Genomic DNA, 21,636 nt, shown 5'->3' with positions numbered 1-21,636 from the left:
GTGGGGGGCATCAGTATGAAAATGGAAGGAAAGATAGGAGAAGGCAGAGGTAAAGGTGGGAGGAAAGACAGTGGGAGAGGAGAGAGGGAGACTAAGAGAATAAGGAGAGCAAGATGAAGACAGAGGGGGGAAGGAGGAGATGTACCGATGTGCGTGTGATACCACATCACCTGGAAATGTATGGAAAAGATAGAAGAGCGGACATAGATGAATATCACAAGATAAAACAATGGATAAAACCTCAGCTTGAACCCTGCTAATACTGTAAATTCAACATCAAACACATATATGATTGTACACTGTCTGTAGCTCTAAGAAGCAATAACACATGTAGAAATGGTAGGAGCAGTTCTGTATTTGTTGCAGTCAGATATGGTGTTTTTGTATTTTGATTTATTTATTTGACAACTGAAGAAAAACATGTCTTTCATTTGAAACCACACCCTTACAGATGACACAGAAGCATGTCAAGAATGATTGTTCTCATGATGCTTGGTATTAAAGACTTGTGGAAAACGTTAATAGTAAATAATCATGTATAATATCATACCTTTGATTAAGTCATCAACACATAAGAAACATGGTCAAAGTTGTAATAAATAGCTCACATGAAAAACACAGTTGGAACCACAAGGCAAATATCACACAGATCAGCTCATCATTCTGTGCAGAATCTGGCTTTGCTTGATTAACATGGTCTTCAACAGGGAATAATCTCGCCAGGCTGGAACACCCGCAGCTAAAAATGCGTAGGGCGAAGTGTTAGCTCAGCTCCCAGAGGTTTCGACAGTCTGTGCCCACATTATAACACATTTTACAGGGGCCATAACACACGTGTTCCAGCTCATTCAGTTCACAGAATGGAAGGAGGAAAAGTGTGGTTGTGAATGTGTGTGTGTCTGTGTGTGTGTGTGTGTGTGTGTGTGTGTGTGTGTGTGTGTGTGTGTGTGTGTGTGTGTGTGTGTGTGTGTGTATGGGGGGCTTCAGCATCAGCAGCTAAACCTTCACTGGAGAGACACACGATGGGGGACAGAGACGCACAGATGAAGTCTGTAGCTGTCTTTCACTTTTTAGAGAAGAGTGTGCACACCTTTTGTTGGCAACAAACATCTGCCAGCCAGTCCACATCTCCATAGAACTACATTATCACTAATCACAGTACTGACCAATGACAGTGATAAGGAACATGTATCCAAACATCTTTAGCATTGCATAGATTGCTACTTACTCCCATATGAACTTGATCATAAGCTTTGGCAGTGTGCACACACATGTTGTGTAAGAAAGCATCTTAATATGTTTCTGTTTATGTATGTCTTTTAATCATTTTTCTTTGGTGTGTGAGGTTTATGCTTGTAAATTGCACTCCATCCCATTTTTTCTCCTTCTTCTTCTCTATCTCACTTCTCACAGATAGACTACCATTTCTCTCTCTGTCTCTCGCTCTCCCTCTCCCCATTGATGGATGGACAGATCATGTATATCCAATCTAGCTGTGCTCCTGATGCGGTTAGGGGCTGTGACAAGTCTCCGGGCGGGGGGAACCGAGCGGAGCGGAGCAAAGGAACGGGGTGACGAAGAGGACACGACATCTGGAGAACACGCAGAAGAAAAAGAATGCAGCGGAGAGAGGGACTGCGTAAAGTGTCTGCACAGCACCCTGAGTATGTATCTGTGTGTTTGTGTGAGGAAACCAAACATACACCCTCTGCTCTGCCCTCTGGGCTACTGTGTGGCTTTCGGGTTGACAATGCTAACTTGCTGGCTCCTGCACTCCACACCAGCCAATGATGATAATTAAAATGTTTTCGTTTGTCTGATAGTGCTGACATATTTTCGTGTATCAGACGGAATAGGCAGATTGTTAGAGCCTCTCTTCTATAGCTTCTGTATGGACCACAGAGTGTCACGGATGGAGATTGATCGTATGGGTGGCTGTTGACATTCACTCGTACATGAGCTTCAGGGTACAGTTGCAAACATTAGCCACTTGGGGGTAATGTTATCCTCACAGTATTCAAAGGAGCCACAGTGCCCTCCAAAGAAACTGTGGTGCTCATCCCAGGCAGTAGTGGGTGATTTCCTGCACCATATTGGCAGCAGGGTTGATGATAATGTATTATCACAGGTTGTAACATTGCAGGCGGTGGTGGTTGTATCTGTGGGGGAGGTGGGCATCTCCTCTACCCTTCCTTCCTGGCTCCACAATCCCTATAGATCCTTTCTCTTTGTGATCACTCACATTTTACCAACCTGTTTGTGTATGCACGCTGAATTTCAATAATATTTGAAAATAATTCTTCCAGATGTACATTCAGGTAAACTCAATTAAATTAAAGCTACATTTCATTGTTAGATGTCAGCAAATCTTTGCTTTGGGAAATTGCGACTGACAGACACTAATGAACAGCTGCATATTTTTTAAGGGCCCTAGGTATGAAAGCACACAAATCTTCAAGGTGAGCAAGTCGTGGTCAGACCTAACCTAAGCTTGTCTGACCTCTCAGAGGCAGAGAGGTCAGGGTTCAACTCACTTGACCCCTTTGACTACATACTAAACACACAACTTCACACATACCTTTACTCTCCCCAGACGGGTTGTACACAATCAAGTAGAAAAACACTTTCTCTTCTGCCTCATGCAACACACACACAGGCACAGAATCAATAAACAAAAAAGTGGAAGTGATTGACAATACTCCAGCCCTCCCCACTCCCCCCATCTCAAACAGCCTGTTTCTTTTCCTTGTCCCTTGCCCCTTAAATCCCCTCAGCTCAGCATATACGTATACACACAAATGAGAAAAGACACAATAAACAAACACTAAAAATATAGAAGAAAAGAAGTCAACAGAATCTGCATTCCACCTCCATTTTAAAGTCACCGGGCAAAACAGCAGCCATTTTCTAAAATGCGGAATTGCCACCCTCACCCCCACCTCTTGATAGTAATCAAATTTGGTCTCATCTTTTCATTTTCTCATCTCTCCTCCCCATCTGTGTGGTGTAACTCCTCTCTTTCTCATTCTCTCCCTCATCATCCCTCACTGTCACTCGTCAGCTCTGAGCCATTGACCTCCGACCCCCAGGCTGGTTCACCAGCGGGTCAGGGGCCTGGCGGGGGGGGCAGGGAGAGAGGAGGGGTGGGAGGTCTGTTATTGGGGGATGCCAGCTTCCTCCTTTGGCCATGGATACAGCCTTCACTACTGCTGCCATAGCAACTGGACGAGACGACAGAGAGAGCAGACTGCAGAGAGCTGCCGGGATGCAGCTCTCTCGCCTCTGTGATCTGGCTGTAACCTCCATGTGCACTCGCACATGTTCACGCATACACACGCACACGGTCACAATCACATGCACAGATAATGACAAATTGGCACACACACACACACACACACAGACACACACGCACACACACACTCACACAATCCCATAGCCTATGTGCCTGCAAAATCTAATCAAATTTCTTATTTGTACTGCCAGGCTGTGCTGGAAAAGACTTTTCAAGTTACAAGATTGATGGGCATTCCTTGTTGGCTGCAATTAATTGCTGCATAATTAGACTTACAAGTTATTTATTGAAGCAATTTGGAGAATACAAGAGCCTGGGGATATATAAAAACCATTTGATCATGAGCCGCGTAAACTTTAAAGATGTCCTCTTACAAGCATTATTTGGGTAAAAATTAGCAATACACCCCCCCCCCCAATGTTTCCCATGTTAATAAAATGATACATGATAATAAATCTGCACTGAAGTGAGTGATGTGCTGAAAGTCTTATGAGGTCAAACAAAGGTGAGAGTCAGGGAGCGAGAGCTTTCTGTGCACGTTTTTTTTTTTTTTTTTAAAAACAAAAAACTTTTTATGGTGCATGCAGGTGTGTGAAGCTCTGAACCAGCATGCTTTGCTTGGAGAGCCTCAGGGGTTAGGGCTCAGTCCAGGTGGCGTCCCACTACGAACAGAGGCGTTGAAAAACTGTTGCCGCTTGCTAATAATTGTCTCTCATTTGGCACTATACCTTTATATGTTCTCATCCTTTCCATATCTTTCTTCTGTTTTTTTTTGTCTTTTCTGTCTATCTCTCTGCTGTACCATGTATTCCACTCTGTTTAATTGCTCTAATTTCGCTCCTATAAACTTTAGTTTCCTTTACTTTTCCTGACTTTTACTCTCTGCGCTCTCTTTGGTCTCTTCCTCTCTCTGTCTCGCCTTGCCTCACTCTGTCTCTCATTGCTCAAACAAATATGATAAATGAGGCTATTGGTGTCTCGCTCAAGAATGAGCTGTGATCAGAGACCCTTTGATGTTTGACAGCTTCAATGATGTATCTTGATGAATCGATGTACAGTAATTTTCACTTCATGTGACACACCGTCTTGCCAATGAGCACATTCTTGTTCAGCGCTGTGAATGTAACTGCTATTGAAGTGCGTGTACGTTTGTGTGTGTGTGTATGTGTGTGTGTGTGTGTGTGTGTGTTTGTATGTGTGTGTTTTGCCGATTTCTTTTGACCTGCATTCCTACACTTTGCATGTTTGGTGACAATGTCAATGCACTTAAGTCAGCGATCTTATCTCAAGTGTTTCAAGAGGCTCTTATCAGTTCTCTTTGTAATAACGGGATTAACTACTTTTAGTGGCACGTGCACACTTGCTAACACACAAGCTGGTTGCAGACACACACACACACACACACACACACACACACACACACACACACACACACACACACACACACACACACACACACACACACACACACACACACATTTGCTCACCCACACACCCATATCTGCATGCAAATCATTGTATGTGCATGTGTACATGCTCTCTCTCTCTCTCTCTCTCTCTCTCTCTCTCTCTCACACACACACACACACACAAACACACATTTAGATGTATCTAAAGAAGCATGAGAAAGAAGAAATATCAAGACATAGAAAAAAATATATCTAGTTTGATAATGCAGCACATGAAAAAAAAGAAATGCATTTAAATAATTTACACATTTATTATGTAGCCTTGCTCCTGCAGAGATGATCCTGTATCATTAATTGGTTTAGGTGTGCGGTTCAGCCGTGGCTTGGCTCGTTAAATATTCTTGGATTTGGCCCAGTGGCTTAATTCCAAACACAATGTGAGTCAGGGACCTCGGGTTTATTCTGCTCGATGTGCTGTTCCCTGGCTTCACCAATAGGTGGAGCTATGTACATGAAACAGGCGGTGAGGTTGCTGTGGTCAAATGCCCCCCGAGCAGCGGGAAGACCTAATCAAATTGCCAGTGTGTCTGTGTCAATTACAGGGGGGTCAACTTCATAAGAGGGATAGGCCCAAATCATATTTGCACCTGTATTCTCCCAGCAGTTCCTGAACCAGGAGCAGAATAGATACAGAGACACCAGAGAGGCCTCGTAGCATGGCAGGCAGATATTCAGGTTGATAATGATATGGAAATAATGGTTTTCATAAGCACACATTCTTATGAGATATTAGCCCGTTTTTAAATTCCATAGATAAAGGCTCAGTGCAGCTGCCTTGAGTGATGAGCTTTGCCATTTGTAGATCTTGGTGAGATGAATAGGAGAGTAAGGCTGATACTCATACAGTGCAGAGCTACTATCTTATCACCTCCTTTTAATCGGAATGATAAAGTAAATGACTTTGGTATAGCTGTGCAACTCTTCAAATTCATTATGAGCCTGTTCAGACTGGCGACTATCGACATGGCTGGGAGTGTGTGATGAATGCAGGGCTGTTTGCTGAAATGTGTGTGTGTAGTCCATGGTCATGACACACCCCAATGGGAGACTGATAGGAGATAGAGATGTTTTTGGAGGTGTGAAGTGGAATAGAGACTGGTGGCTAGAGGATCCTTGAGCCTTCTCAGATCGATTGAAAATGCAGATTTTAGAGGCTTCTTTAGGTCAATATAATGCTCAGGAAAGCTGAGATCGTTTTTAATCAAGGAACTTGGAGGGAAACGGGCATAAATGAGCAACAGGACTTATTTGTGTAGCATCTCATGAGGGAGATGCTGCACACTTGTATTTTAAAGTTAGAGGAAGACAAGATTGATTGCAGTCTTTCTAATTCTGTACCGGCTGTTAGCAGTGCCCATTAGGGGGTTTTACCAGTTCCAAGGGATTGGGAACTGTGGTCACTTTTTCGCACAAAAACGCACACACCAAAACACTGATGCCCCCCTCACACACACTCACCTCAGCACTGTGTTCAAAGGTAGTTAGATCAGCAAAACAAATGAGTCAATGAAGGAGGTTTGGAATTGTCCCAGGAGGAGCATCCATCTTTGTGGTGAGTGGCAGCACGGTCAATGAGCGCCAGGGCAGTAATGCACTGGTATTTGGAGGGCAGACAGTGTGTGTAAGTGTGTGTGCGCAATGTCCGGTATCCAGACATTTGGCTCTCTGAACGGAGGGATGCTGTTATGGAGGATGCTGTTAAGTATAGCTGAGTGGGACTGTGTTGCACCCCAATCAGAACTCTGTCTCCTGTATTAACATTATATGGAGCCTGGTCGCAATCCTCTTTCCTGCCCCTCCACTTTGCCTGCTCTGCATCTGGTAGAGAAGGTATCTCTGTCTCTGTCTCCTCTTTTATCATAACGGTCCATAATCCCTACCCAGCCGACCTGGTGGTATTGCGGAATTTACAGTAATAATGAGGACTAATAGAGGCAATATCCATCCATTTGACCATTAAATCAGAAATTTAGCTGAATTAGGTGATGGATGTAGTGTTCCCTCCCAATTTTCTGAATCATAAATGGTGGAATAAGTCTCTTAGATCCAGATTAAGCTCTGCTGTGAGCTCAAAATGCATGTCCACGTGGAATCCCTTTTGAAATACAGTCTTGAGTCATTAAGTTTGCCTCACAGTTTTGGCATTTTGCTAATGCTGCCAAGTACTGCAACTTTTAAGCACTTAGAGCAGAATAAGCCAATATCCTGCTCCCTGTTGTCACTGACATTAAAGAAGGATCAATGATAATAAAAATATGTAAATTTTTAAGTCATATCTTAAATTTGTCATTTCACAGGCAGGGCAGAGCACACTGTCACATTGTAGCATCCCTAGAGATTATTTTCTCAGTAAATCAATTAATTGTTTGGTCTATAAAATGTTGGAAAAGGGTAAAAAAAAAGATGTCCATCACAATTTCCTAAAGTCTAAGGTGATGTCTTCAAATTGCTTGTTTTGTTGAACCAAAAATCCAAAACCTAAAGATATTACATTCTCAATTACTGGCATATAAACCAGAGAAAAGAAGAAAATGCTCACAACTGAGAAGCTGGAACAAGGAAATGCTTGGCAGTTTGGCTTGAAGAAGTAAACAATTAATTGATTATCAAAATAGCTGCCAATTATTCTTCTGACGACGTACATCATTTCGGCTCTGCTCTTCTTGCACAATTTTGAGGTCTTTATACTTTGCTAACCTTTTTATGCTACTTTAAATTGTATTGCACTACATTTATCTGACAGCTGTGAGTACTTGTAACTTTGCAGATTCAGACTTTGCATAAAAACCTATGAAAGTATTGTAAAATATGATACCATATTATAGAATAAACTCCCCCTAATTATATGAAACTATTAATATTAGATCCTCCGTGAACTACAACATCTAAATTCTACTTATATGTTCATCCATCATGAGTAATAATTCAGTAATAAAATACACAGAAATATAAAGAAATATAGCCCTATAAGGACACGTGTGTACTTTTACTTGGAGAATTTTGAATGCAGGTAATTCACTTCTACTAGAACATTTCTTACATTTGGGTATGTATGTGTACTTGTACATACCACTGCTTTGCTCTTGGTACTCATTATGCCATCTCGCTGCCCAAGATAACTACCAACAAGTCCTGATTTAGACAAAACCTGTTCTTGGAAGAACATCCCATAATGGATGAATGGGAGACTTTTGTAAAACTCTGCAGGAAAGTCTCTCTTGCTGATTATTGTCTTGGCCAGCACTCAGACAGCAGAAGCCCCATGCCTGCAGCAGAATGTGCCCTGCAGAGTGGAAGTCCTAGCCAGCCTCCTGCATTAGTGATGCCCCTCTGCCCTGTGGCTCCACTCAGGAAGAGGAAGGAGACATACATGGCCGTAGCTTCTGCTAGGCTGTCTGCAGGCCGCAGCCACATGGTCGCACTGTAGACGCTGATGCTTCCCAATGAGTGAGTGAGCAGGAGACATTAGTGTACAGGCAGACACATAAATGGCACCGAGATGACATCAATTAGACTGGGAGGAAGGTCGTTAGGCCCCTGTATGGCCAGTGGTGAAAGTGCGATGCTTGTACACTGTGTCCTGTCAGCTGTCAGTGTGAGTGCTTGTGTGTCTGTCTCTGTGTCTTTTTGTCCATGTGCTAAAATTAATGTTAATGTGGCTCTATGAGTGTGTGCACATTTGAACACCGCTGAGGTACAGTCAAGCAGCATTTCCTGAGGTGAGTGTAAGCTCGGCAGGGTCAAACCTGCTACAATACCTTGGTGTTTTTGAGTCCCCGGGGCTGCAATGCGGGGTGGTGAGTAATCGTGCTGTGTCTGTGCATGCGTTGCCATTGATTTTGTCTCGGCTCCTAGCTCCCCCAATTACCTCCTACTCCAGGCTGCCAGTCCCTTTGCTGTCAGGGGGGAAGCTGGAGACTGGGGCCTCAGCGAGCTGTTTGTTTACACTGCTAATTGCTCCTGTTGTTTCCTTTCATTAGCCCAGACTGAGCTATTGGGCTGCCTCACACAACTAAGTGCTCTTAGCCTTCTGGTCCCCTAGCCTATAGTAAATATTGGCGATTTATACAGCGCCTGCTAACATATGGCTGCAGACTGGAAATGATAGGTTCTGCTGGTGCAGAAGAGTGTTTTATACAGAGCACCGTGGAGCACTGTGCCGCTCTGGTTGTGTCTGAGTTACAGTGTGGTCTAACTGGAGTAACACACAGAGCTGTCCTTACTGAAACAAAGAGGAAGGGAAATCCTGCTCAGCTGCATATGTGCATGTGTGTCTGGTTGTATAATGGTGTGCTTTCAAGTTTGCTTGGCCTCTTTGAATTATGAATCCAAGGGTTGCATGCCAGAGTGAGTCCCTGTGTCTGCAGTGCCCCCTCCCTACACCTTCCCACCCCTCTATCCGCTCAACACTTCACACACACACACACACACACACACACACACACACACACACACACACACACACACACACACAGGAACACACGCACACACACGCAAACTCCCATGCAGAAGCCCACAGCATCTCAGTACACACAGCCGTGGCTCCTTAATGACTGCCATCCCTCTCTGTGCCACATTATTAATTAGCTCAATGATCCTTGCTGATGGGACCTGCACTGCAGATTAGAGCCCTCAGCACCCACACCTCTGGCTGCTGCTGCCTGGCCAGGAGAGGTGAAACAAGGCGGATGTGGGGGTGGGGAGGTGTGTGTAAATATGTGTGTGTTTGAGGGCACAGTATGTGTTTCACAGTCAATATGAAATGCTTTTGCTTACTTCTTCGTTATCTTCATGTGTGCCCCACAGGGCCTCTTGCTTGTCCCTCTGTTATGCTTGAGTGTCTGTGTTTGTGAGTAGAAGGGGTCAGGAAAGGGAATGTACAAGAGCCCCGGGATAAATCATGTGACCATGGAGGAGGAAGAAAGGCGGGTGCCACCTGGCCCAACGCAGTATGCAGCATGTTCAACTCCCCAGTGTACCACAACTCCCAGCACCACCATACTCAGCAGCATCACAAGATTCATGGATTAGTGCAGGTTCCCAGTGTCACTGATCTTGGCTATGTTCTCAGTTACCACTCACACTGTAATCTATCTAAAAACAGTAGACTCCATTGCACTCCTCAGTCTTCTTGCCATGTATAATTACAGAGGTGTTTTTCCTCTCTGTGTTCCCAAAAATCCCACTGTTCATCAAGGGCTTAGTCACTGTGGCATGCAAATCTGCATTAATATTATTGTCATGAGAGAAAAAAATGAAAGAGGTGAGGAGGGAGAAAAAAAATGGGAAACAGCCTCTCCAGATGCCTCACAATTGCACAGAGCAAATGAACATAAATGTCACTGTCAAGCTGAAATGAAGAAAAAATGTGTTACAGCAGCAAACTGTGCTGGAGTCAGAGGACAGCAGGACATGTTTTGCATATGAAGAGGTGAGTGCCCAAGGAGAGAGAGGGAGAGGCTGTACCTGTAACAAATGACTGTAACCCCCCCCCCCCATGCCTTCCCCTTCAAAACACAAGTGGTGAGAGCAAAGTGGAACTATGATGTTGTGTATGACAGACTTACTCTTACTGAGTTTAAATAATGCATACTTTGGGGGTCATGTGGTAAATCTTTTTGACATTGCGGAACTGGAATAATCCAACTCAGTTTAATGGACCAGTGTCCTCTGAGTCCACATTCACATATTTGGATCACCAGTGGGGTAACATCAACACTTCCTCTGCTCTGCATGTTCCTGCGGTGCTTCTCTAACTCTGCCCATAGCGTCTGAGACCGTAACAAATGTGCACGGTGCTGGGTACTAAACAGTAAAGTCAATGAGGAGCTTGGGCATGCGTTAGGATAGATATGCAGGGCATGCAGTCGCTCCAAGGTGACAGTGAGGTGTGTTGTGATTATTGACTGTGTGACCTCGCACTGACCCCAGCTGTGAGCGAGTAAAGGGCAGGGAGTTAGTGTGTGCCGCACCGCCTGTCATGCCCGTCAATACACTGATGAATGGAGCTGCCGGTTATTAAAGCAGAATTAGAGCGGGGAGGGGGGGAGCGGGATAAATGATGGCGCAAATGGTTGTGCAGTGGAGACTGTGGAGCCGGATGGCACAGCATCAGTGTCATCAGTCTTTATTACCCTCCAGGGAACAGAGGGGGAGAGACAGGGAGCGGTCAGCGCCACGTACCCCTCCACCCACAGCCTCCAACAACACCTAGGTTGCATCTCCACATCCCCCTGCTGGCCAGACATCCAACTAATCCTGACACATTATTACTGGATACAGTCTGTGCATGCCCTGAGTCGGCACACACAGACTGTAGTTTATCTTCATTCCTACCAACATGAACACATTGTACATGAGCATACTCTATTGTATGCATACCAACAGATGGAGACACATACATGCACATACACAAATACTCCCTCTATTTCATTTTACCCATCATAGGCTCTCTCTCCAGGCTTCTGTGCTTTTCCCATTCCCCTCTCTCCCTCTCTCCTGTTTTCCCTCCTCCATTTTCTCTCTCACAGAGGGAGTGGAGGACCCACACCACAATCAATCATGGTGAAGTCACAGAGCACAGCGGCACACTCAGGGCACTGTGCAGATAAGGTAGTTGGAGAAGAGAAGAGAAGAGAAGAGAAGAGAAGAGAAGGTGGAGAAACTGGCGGCTGCACTTGGAGGGAGGCTTGGAGGGAGGGGGAGAATGTGCTGGGTTGCACAGTCAAAGAGTGGGAACACTCTCCACCAGGGCGGGTTGGGAATGGATCGGTGAGCCAGTGCCATTGGTGAAGCCCCCATGAGGCCCAGCCCCTCACCAGAGAGCTGAGCCTGCATACAGATGTGAGCCTGCCATTGATATTCTCCCCCTGTGCTGCTGCCCCTGCTCTGCTCCGCTTCTTTTTTCCTAATTAGAGGTTTATTTATTGATACCCCAGTTAATGTCTCTCCTAATTTTGCATTAGGTCTGTCTCCATTACCCAAGAGATTCATTTGCTGCAGTGTGCAGAGCAGTGCCTCCACCAGTTTGTGGGAACCTCCTCGCTCAGCTCCCTCCTAAATCTGGCCCCTGCGCCACCTCACACTTGGATCCACCTCCTATGTCAGTAAAGCACCTGCCAGGGATGAAATCTGTGGGCTGAGGTTGTGAGGAAATCGTAATTGCAAGGAGCACAAGTCATTAGGTTGCAGCTTACTCTGCAGTGTTTTTTAAACCCAATCTTTTAAATCTAAATTTGAAAATTTGAGGTAAAATAGTAGTATAGATATTTGAATGTGTAGTTTGAATTCTGCTTTGCCTTCTTGCACCTGAAAGGTTTCTGTGGCTTTAGTCAGAGTTTGCATGTCCAAACATGTCCTCAGGGAGCTCGAAATTAAATCACTACTTACTCAATCACTCAAATCAGAACCTTTATTTAGCAATACACTGCACAAATTGTACAGAATCCACAAATCACAAGAAACTTAAGCAGTAGTGACGCTTGCACAACGTTGCACAAACACATTCAGTGTTTTGGTATAGCTTTTCATAATCTTCCAGTGCACAGAAGCAAATATTGATAAATGAAGTCCAGTATGAGCAGTAGATGACAGTGATGCTTTTGTAGACAAGCTGGGAATAATGTGTTTAAGTACACCAAACATTTTATAAAATAATTTATTGTATTACTTACCCAGTGTCAGACAAACTCATCTTTAATAATCCTGTCTCTTTGCATTCTGTTGAAAAATAGCTGTTGCACTGCTGCTAACTCTCTAGCATATTAAGAAGGTAGCTACGCTAAGAGCAACTAGCATCTCTATAGGGAGCAAATAGTTCTTCCAGCAACTTCAAGGTTGGGTAGTCAGTCATTAATTTGTATTACATGGCCTTACATGTTATGAATAAATTATGAATTCATTATTTTTTCCTGCATAGTGATTCCTAGAGTGTACTGCGGTCTTGTTGTTTTTGTTGTCTGGCTTTGTTGTGTATTTGGTTATGAAGGACAGCTTTCCAATGAATTAAAGATATCTTTCAGCATATGTTAATTTCTAAAATAAAATATGCAGTGTGATATCTTTTCGTCTTGTTCTCATAAGAAACTTGTAAGAGTTCATATGTTAACACCGTATATTGACCTGCATCATCTGCCACACCCTTGCTTAAAAATGACAGTCCTACTATCTGACTCTTCTTTGTTGTGCTTTGGAATTGATCTCAGAGGCTTTTATGGCCCACATGCTTTGTTTTGTGGTAAACTTTCTCACAAATGTGGGAGAAATGCTCACTTGCCAACATCATGTTCTGTGAATACAGTTCTGTCTCTTTTTCTGCAAACATCAGAACAATGTTAAAGTGTGGCAGTAAGAGTGAAAGTGAAATGTCTCAGGAGAGTCACTTTAAATGTATTCTGTTTATTTTTTAGTCTAGACTTCTTTGTAGTTGACACGTGCCTTGCATGACATCTTTGAATTTAGCTGAATGTTAATGTGCCTCGAAGTCACAGTTGAGCTGAGAGCAAACATCAGTCATAGTGGTTTTGGCAAGTTTAGCCATAATAAAGTCAAACAAAGGTCACTTTCAATGGCTTCATTATGTTTATTTGGTGATAATGAAAGCTCAAGCCAAAGAGGAAAAATATCCCCTAGTTGATCCCAAAACTATTCCACATTCAGTTGACTTCAGGATTTCACAATTTGAAAAAACAAATAATTTAGCGGGGTTTTCTGTGCTGTTTCGTGAATTGCCCAATCTTGCGGCTGAGCCTGTTCTGACTAAATGTTTGTAGAGTAAACGTTCATTTAACAACCAAACCACCAACTGCACCCTACCAAGTATGTCAATATGAGCTGATTGGATCATCCCTCTTATTATGAACCCACTCTGTGTCACCCTGCCCCTCGCTCCCAGCTGCTACTCCCAGCCCAGGTGCTGCTGCACTGACGAACTCATGGATCACAATCAGCCCCCTCGTTCAACCCGGCAACATCCCTGTCAGTCTCTTCTGTCTCCCCAGGGCTCAGTCTGATCCCATTCCAGCCATCACACTGACTACAGCTGCCCCTGGCGCCACACTGAAATTGGATGGTCTGATGACAAGTGCGAATGGTCGATAACTGTCCCGGCAATGTGCCCAAAACAATAAAACTTACATCCCTGGATATAATTCTGTGGCAGCAGTGTATGGTTGTTCTTGCATATGTGTAGATAGATTAAGAAAAGATGCTTATCAAGAACAACTTATAAAAGCAGTTCATTGGGGAGTCTCTTTATCATAATGCTCTAATGCCCTTCAAATAGGGAGGATGAGCTTTTGTGTACCAGGCATCGACACCAATGGGTTAACTAATGATGGCATTAGTGTGTGTGTGTGGGTGTGTGAATGAGTGTGACTACGTGCTTATGTACCTTTGTGCGTTAGTGTCTGTGCGCTATCATTTGTGTGTATATGTGTGTGTTTGCCTTTCACAGGTGATCAGTCAAGGCTATCCACTCAGCCCTTCTCTTGCAGCCCCCTCATTACAGCCCACTATCTCCTCTAAACACCTGCAGCCCCACAGCCTACCTTCAGCTCCTGAGCCCACATGCTGCCTTTTTTTGTCCCAGTGTAGAAACAGCCTGCCCATCACATCAATCTACTGCACTGTTTATATTTATGTACAGGAGAGAGGCTAAAAAAGGCCCCTCTTACTGTGGGCTTTATTGACTAAGCATTAAGCGGACATTATCAGGCGATAGCCTAGTTATTTATGAGCCGGTGATAAAGGCTCCAGGACTGAGTTATGTGAGAACTAGGAGCAGGATGAAAGCTGCTCATACAGCAGCACTGATACCCGACACTGGCCTCTCTCTGTCTGGGTAGAGAGGCACGGCAAATGTGCCAAACGGAGCTGAAACACTCAAGGATTTATGGGCAGTAAATTTATGCTCTCCATAGGTCAAATGAGGGGCTGTTTATCTGGGTTTCATTGTCACTGTCCTCGTGGCACTGCGCCGCAGGTACTGAAATTTTCATATTTGCCTTAGGGATGTAGCCAAAGAAGGAGGGGGAGGGGGGATCTCTTCCATTGACCTTCTGAACTTAGTTTTGAATTTTCAGAGCAACACAGTGCAGAGTGGCTTTTGAAATGTTGACATAAATTATGCACAACAGAACTAACCCCTCCATAACTGTGCATGCTGAATACTTGCGTATTTTCAGTGGTATGAAGCAATCTTGCACAAGAAGACTGTGGCTTTCTCTGACCTTATGTGGGAGGGTTGCATGTCTCGCTTCCCGACTGACATCTTGTAGCCGCATACCCTGTCTACATATCTACTTTCATTTGGTTTTAAGATATGCATACGCAATATACTATAATTTGATGTACCTTTCTCTCTTGTGTCACTTGTATATGCACACAAAGCTAACACACAGAACTTCTCACTCACATTTTTGTGGCTTACACTGATCTCAAACACACACTGTCACCCAAATTTTTAACATACATACATCCTCACCTCTGTATATTGTACATAGCACCATCTTCCCCAGCCAAAGCCATCTTTCTCCTCAATAAACCAGGTCAACAAACAAAAAGCAATTATGTTGGGCAGCTGCCGCCTGGGAGTGGGTAATTACAGTGCGGTGTGGACAGCTTCATTCTAAACAGGTACTAAAAGCGTCATTAATCATCCTCCGTCAGATGCCTCACCCTGGTCATGTGACACAGGCTGCTGATGAGCTGGGGAGGGGGGATCCGCCTTAGGGGGGAAGGAGCAAGACCTGATTGGCTTCTTCCGGATGTCCTTTTAGAGGTCAACCAGTCAGCAGAGATGACCTGCCAATGACCTTGTATCACTTGACCCCTGAGGGCCTGCCGGGTCACTCTCTCATATCAGTTGGAGAGCAGGCAGCGGAGAGGCAGGAGGGAAGACAAATGACGTGGAGAGAGGGAAGAGGAGGAGAAGAATGGTGTGAAGGTAGAGGGAAAGCACACAGAAGGTTTGTGCGGAGAAGCACTGGGAGGGGTGAAGATGAAAAATAAAACAGTAGGCGTGAGGTTTGATTGAGCACCTGGGCTTCCCCTTTTGCATAAAATGGCTGATGAAAAAATGTGTTTTTATAGCAGCAAGGCCAGTCTTGGTCGCTGATTCATCCCTCACCCCCCTCCTCTCGCTCTCTCACCCATTCCCTCTCTCCCTTTCTCCCTGTCCATTGTCAAGCTGTCCTCAGGTTGGCTGAAAGGTTGATTACATCATCTGAATCTAATTAGTGAGGAGCAAAAACATCTGTATGCTTGTTTTTCTCATTTTGATTGGTCATTAGTGTAAACAGCTAAATGGCCTGAGATTGCAAAATATGAACGCAGCTTTCCAAATGAATTTACATTTCCACTGAATTATTTGCCGATGGTGCCTCTGCACATACCATGTTTTGTGGGCTGTGAAGCCAGCAGGAGAATCAATCCTTTCCCTCATGAAATACAGCCAAGATGGCACCTGACAGAGACTTGATTGAGAAAAGTTCATGAACTGTTCCCTCACTGAGCAGAGACTGACACGGATGGCTGATTGACAGATGAAACACAAAGACAAATTTGAAAGACAGAGCGCCAACGTCCTCAAACCTCTACCCATCCCCTTTTCCTTTGCCCCCCCCCCCCCCCCCCCTGCAGCCCCACCCCTTCATCCAGCTCCCCTTCTCCTTTCCCTCCATATGGCTATGAATCTGTCACTATGGCAACCTCACCCCAAGGGGAGAGGAGGAGGGGGCAACCTTCGTTCAGACAAATAAGCATCGGAGGGCTCATTTATGATGGTTTGTTTGGGAAATATAAAACACCGATGAGAGGTCAAAATGCACGTTCTTGCACAAATTTTTGGACATAAAAGTGTATGTGTACGTTTTAGCCTATTTACAAAAGACTGTGCAGCATCTTGCCAACCGTATGAGGTAAAGCTGCACTGCAAACATTTTGGAAGGGAGAAAGGACCAAAAACATGTATTTATTTATGTCTTTAGAATATTAAAAATAATAATAATAATATGAATTATTATTAATTTCATGAGATGTCTTGTCAGCTAGACAAGGACATTGCCATTGATAATTTTATTAAAGGTAATATTACAGTTTTTCTTTATGATGCAGAGAGCATTGGCAGCATACCATTACAGGACCAGTGTCATTAAACCAGTAGATTATATCAATGGCATCATTAGCATAGCTGGTCCTAGGTTATAGCTGATGTCTCAGATGCAGTAACTCTGTAAAGGCTCATTGGATTGTTTTCTCTTTTTTCCCCTTCACTTGTGCTTGTCTGCAACTTTATAAAGGGCAATCCAAACTAGTGAGTAGACAGAACTGTACAGAAAAGGTCATGGAGAATCAGATATGATGTGGGGCCACCTTGGGTGATTTTACTGATGCTGCATGATGCCACAGGGTGATACTGTATATCGTAGCGGTTCTGCACTGCTCTGGCACACAACACCTGATGTCTCAGTAAAAGGGAGGATTTTCCTAAGCAACAGCCTCACAACCTTGACACAGTTTCACCTCTGAGTGCACCCCTTCTGAATCTTTTTCACTCTCTTCCCATCCTCATGACACCTTGTATTGACTCAAAGCCCCCCCCCCCCCCAGAGCAAATTTCCCTTTGCAGCCAGAAGTGCTGAGTGCTGCTGTTTGCTTTGTACACACAAATTTGCTGAGGCTGTAAGCTGTCCCCAAACATCTGCTCCCTGGAGTGGAGCAGGAGAGGAAAGGCAAGGACTGGATCGGTGTGCATGTTTTTCAGTGTAGCTCTGTCAGAATGTGTAATGTATGGATCTGTGTGTGTGTGTGTGTGTGTGTGTGTGTGTGTGTGTGTGTGTGTGTGTGTGTGTGTGTGTGTGGGTGTGCATGTGTGTGTGTGTGTGTGTGTGTGTGTGTGTGTGTGTGCATGCGTGCATGCGTGAGTGAGTGAACAATTATTCAAATAGGTGCTTTGTATCTATTTGAGTGCTTGATTAGTAGCACCTCGGAAACAAAACACATATTTGTGTAATTGTACACAGACCATCCAAATATGCATCGGCACACTCACTCACACACAAACAGGTGCACTTCATTTCAACTTTCTTGATGTAAAAATTGTTTGGTAGTCAAAAGCGTGAATGACACCAATCAAAAGGACTAACAGTGCATGAAAGTCCTCACAAAATAAGAAAAACAGTAAAATCAGACAAGCAGAAAAACTAAAAGGGAGGAGAACATTCAAATGATTAGTAATTACAACAACAACTGAGCTATCTATAAGAGCTTCACATGGAGTTAGAAAGAGCTTAACTTGATCAATTGATTTCATTCCCCTGAGCACTGGTGAGGATATTACATGCATATTATGCATTAAGTTAATTTTAGGTCAACTTAGCATTAATTACAATGAGCTCAGAAGGAACCCACTTATATCTGTTAATTTAAAATGTAATGCAAGATATTCTGTAAGCTGCATATGATATCTCATTGCTCATGCCAATCAGCGCTCCTCTGGAGAATTGTAGCAGCTGCAAACATCAGTTAACTCGCAATAAAAGACAATACAGAAGAAAATAGAGACTGTCAATAGCCTTATTCAGTGTGAGCTAATACATCAGTGGTTTCACTTTAACATCTCAATTGGGGTGTTTTATCAAAAAAATGCAGCAAGTAAATTCTCTTTTACAAATAATGTTAGAGCTATTGTACTTCATTATAAAGATGTTTATTATTGATTTAAATTAAATTAAACTAGATCTGGAATCAATTTCATCACAATAAATTATTGCTTTAGAGGAGAAAAATAGAGGCGAAGAAAACTCTAATTTCTTCAGTGTCAACATTGCTACTACCTGTGGCAGTAATACATTTTTGAGCTGAGTTATTTTGGTCTTATTTTCCTCACATTCACCAAACACATGGTGAATGTGAGGAAAATAAGACCAAAATAACTCAGCTCAAAAATGTACATGCGCTCCACAGCTGTCAGTCTTGGGAACCAACCGTACATCTTCAGGAAGGGATTACAGAAGAGCACAGATTCATCAGAGTAGAGTCACACTCAAATGCTTTCAAACTAAATGTCAGATCTGAACAAACAATGAGGTTTGCCTTTCATCAATTGAGAGGCAAATGCTGAAGCTGCCACGGAACGAAATTAAAGTGATAGTTCACCCAAAATAAATCCCTTCTTCTTTTCACCTTCACCTCACCCTTATAATTCACATTAAGTTTTTCTCAACATACATTTTCTTGTTGCTATTTTTAAATTGTTGCGTATTTCTAAGCAAATGTATTATTCAGAAGAAACTGTGATGACGTAAATTTAGATTAAAAAGAAAAATAAGTCTGGTTGCACGCCTGCTGCAAGGATCATCTGTGCACATTACAACCTGTAGCTTGAAGCCCTTTGGCAAGGGAATATATTTGCACAGGATGATAAGATGTTTCTAATGAGGTCAACCTAACACACTTCACAGCAGGAACACTGGACATGAGAGAACATGTTTGGTTTTATCATCACATTGTTTAGGCATCATCATCCTCATAACCTTCACAAGAGCACACTTACTGTATCTGCATTAAAAAAAGATGGACGCATTTGATAGTTTCTTTAAACATTCCACTTTTTGTCATTTCTTATAGAAAAGGTGACATTAATGGTGTGTATTTTATTTAAATGTAAATTTAAAATAAATTTGGTTCGACACTTGCATGTAAAATCATTCTTATCAATTACAAATTAAATTTTTAAATGTTTGTGCTGTCAGAAGCTGGCAGCGGACAGTTTGAGCTTGTATTCCTCTCTGGTTTTTAGTTAATATTAATGAGATGAACATTATAAAATATATTGTTTGGAAAGGATTCATGTCTGAATTTTAAAAAAAAAATTATTTCAGCAGATATGCATGGAATATGTAAGCAGCAAGCATTTAATGAATAGGTGTTCTAAATTTTGTTTATACTGGTTCTGAGATTGAATCATATTAAATGTGAAGTATGCTCGAGTAATTTTAATTTTCCAACTTTGCTGTTAAAAATAGGTCTGTAGTTTATATCCCAAAACCTATTGGGCAAAAAAGACGCTCTCATCCAGTTTATGAAGTGAGCCAGTAGCATACTTTTTAGCTTATTAAAATAAGAGATAGGGCAAAAATTAGGTCAGCTCTAGGTGTAGGGGGAAAAAAAGCATTATCTGGCCTGGAATTGAATTATAATATGAACAATTATCATATGGCCTGGTCGCCCTTCTATTCAGCTCGATGAAATATTATTGTGTGGACACAGAGACCCACCACCAGAACAAAAGCGCTCTGAGTTGCTTGTTGGGGAAAAAAAAAAAAAAAAAAAAAAAAGAAGAAGAAGAAGAAAACGAGAGAAAGAGAAAAAGCTCAGACTTCGAGGTCACCTAAATTAATGGTCTATCTTTCTCTCTCGGAGCCGCTGACCGGGTCATCGTTGTCCCGAGGCAAGACAAAGGTCAAGAGGTGAGAGGTGAACTCTGGTGTAACTGCATATATTAGCTTGGCCTTGCAGCCTTCACGTCCACTGCTGCGCCCTGCAGAAGTGCAGCTGTCGACTAACTATGATTATTGTTAGTTGTATTTTATTTAGACACCTGTTGAAAAATTTCACTGACCTAATTGGTCCATTTTGATTCAATCTTTTTTATTTATTTATTTCGGACTAACAACAGCCCAGCTGCTTTAAGTTGAATGCCTTGTTATCATTTATATGAGGTAACCTTCGTATCCAGTGCAAACACCGCTAATTAAAAGCTAAACAAAAATATCCCCTAACATAAAATTAAAGTGGCTGATGAATCATAACTTGATATTAAAAATGACATTAACATGATAGCAACGCATCGTGGCGGTGGGAATATTTAAGGGCCGGGTTTATAATCATTTACTTTCCGTGAGATGGGATGCGAATCTGGAAGGAATATTTAGCTGCTCGAACTGCTGGGGCCAGACAATTTATCGGCCGATCTGCAAAACAGCACACCGAGCGTTTTACTCTCTGCTCTCCCGCATGAGTGTTCAGGCTAAATGATCATTTTTCCGACGCATGTATAAGGGCAATAAAAGGCGCAACAACTCCCGATCGTGATATTTTTCTACATTCCATTAACATGCAGCTACAGATTTATGCAAACGCTCCCGGATTTGTGCCTCAAATAGATGGATCAGCACGGATCAATACTGTCAATTCGATCGGTCAATAAATCCATCAGTCAATTATGGCAATTTAATCTTTCCGCGGACTGAGGATAATGGGAACCTCAGAACCGGACAAAACATAGGCTACAGCATTAAAGCAGCGTTAAAGCTCTGCTAAATTAGCCTGAGAATCATCTGCTTACACATCATGTCAAAGGCGAGCTTCGTCTACAACAGGTGCATCTGAGCTCTCCCTCAATTGCAGGGTGTAGGCGACAAAGTGCTTTTTTAAAAAAAAAAAAAAAACAAGAAAAGAAACGTGCACAGTGCTGAGCTGGAACTGAGTGCGAAAACAGCAGTGGCATTTGGTGGAATAATTTGTAACAACTTGCCAAAAATGTGTTGTCTTTCTGTGTCGGTAAATTAAATTTTGTCATAAAGGGAGCTTGAATAAATAGAAACAATTCGTTTGTGTCATTTTAAACAAAACACGGAAGCGCGTGTCCCGTTGAGTAAATATATCCAAATAAAGTCTGTTCCCGAATAAATTGTACAAAATAAATACACAAATACTCTGCCGCCATTTCTATAGACGATTAGTACAACTTTGTATCTACGTTGACATTGTGTAGAAAGGAGCGCAACGGAATGACTTGAATTTTAATATTCAAATCAGAGCGCCAGTCTGAAGCCGGGGAGGGTGAAAAATTGCTTTGACCCGCTCTTGCAT

This window comes from Xiphias gladius, chromosome 18 (assembly GCF_016859285.1).
Source record: "Xiphias gladius isolate SHS-SW01 ecotype Sanya breed wild chromosome 18, ASM1685928v1, whole genome shotgun sequence".
Classification (NCBI taxonomy): domain Eukaryota; kingdom Metazoa; phylum Chordata; class Actinopteri; order Istiophoriformes; family Xiphiidae; genus Xiphias; species Xiphias gladius.
This window is presented reverse-complemented; position numbering follows the sequence as displayed.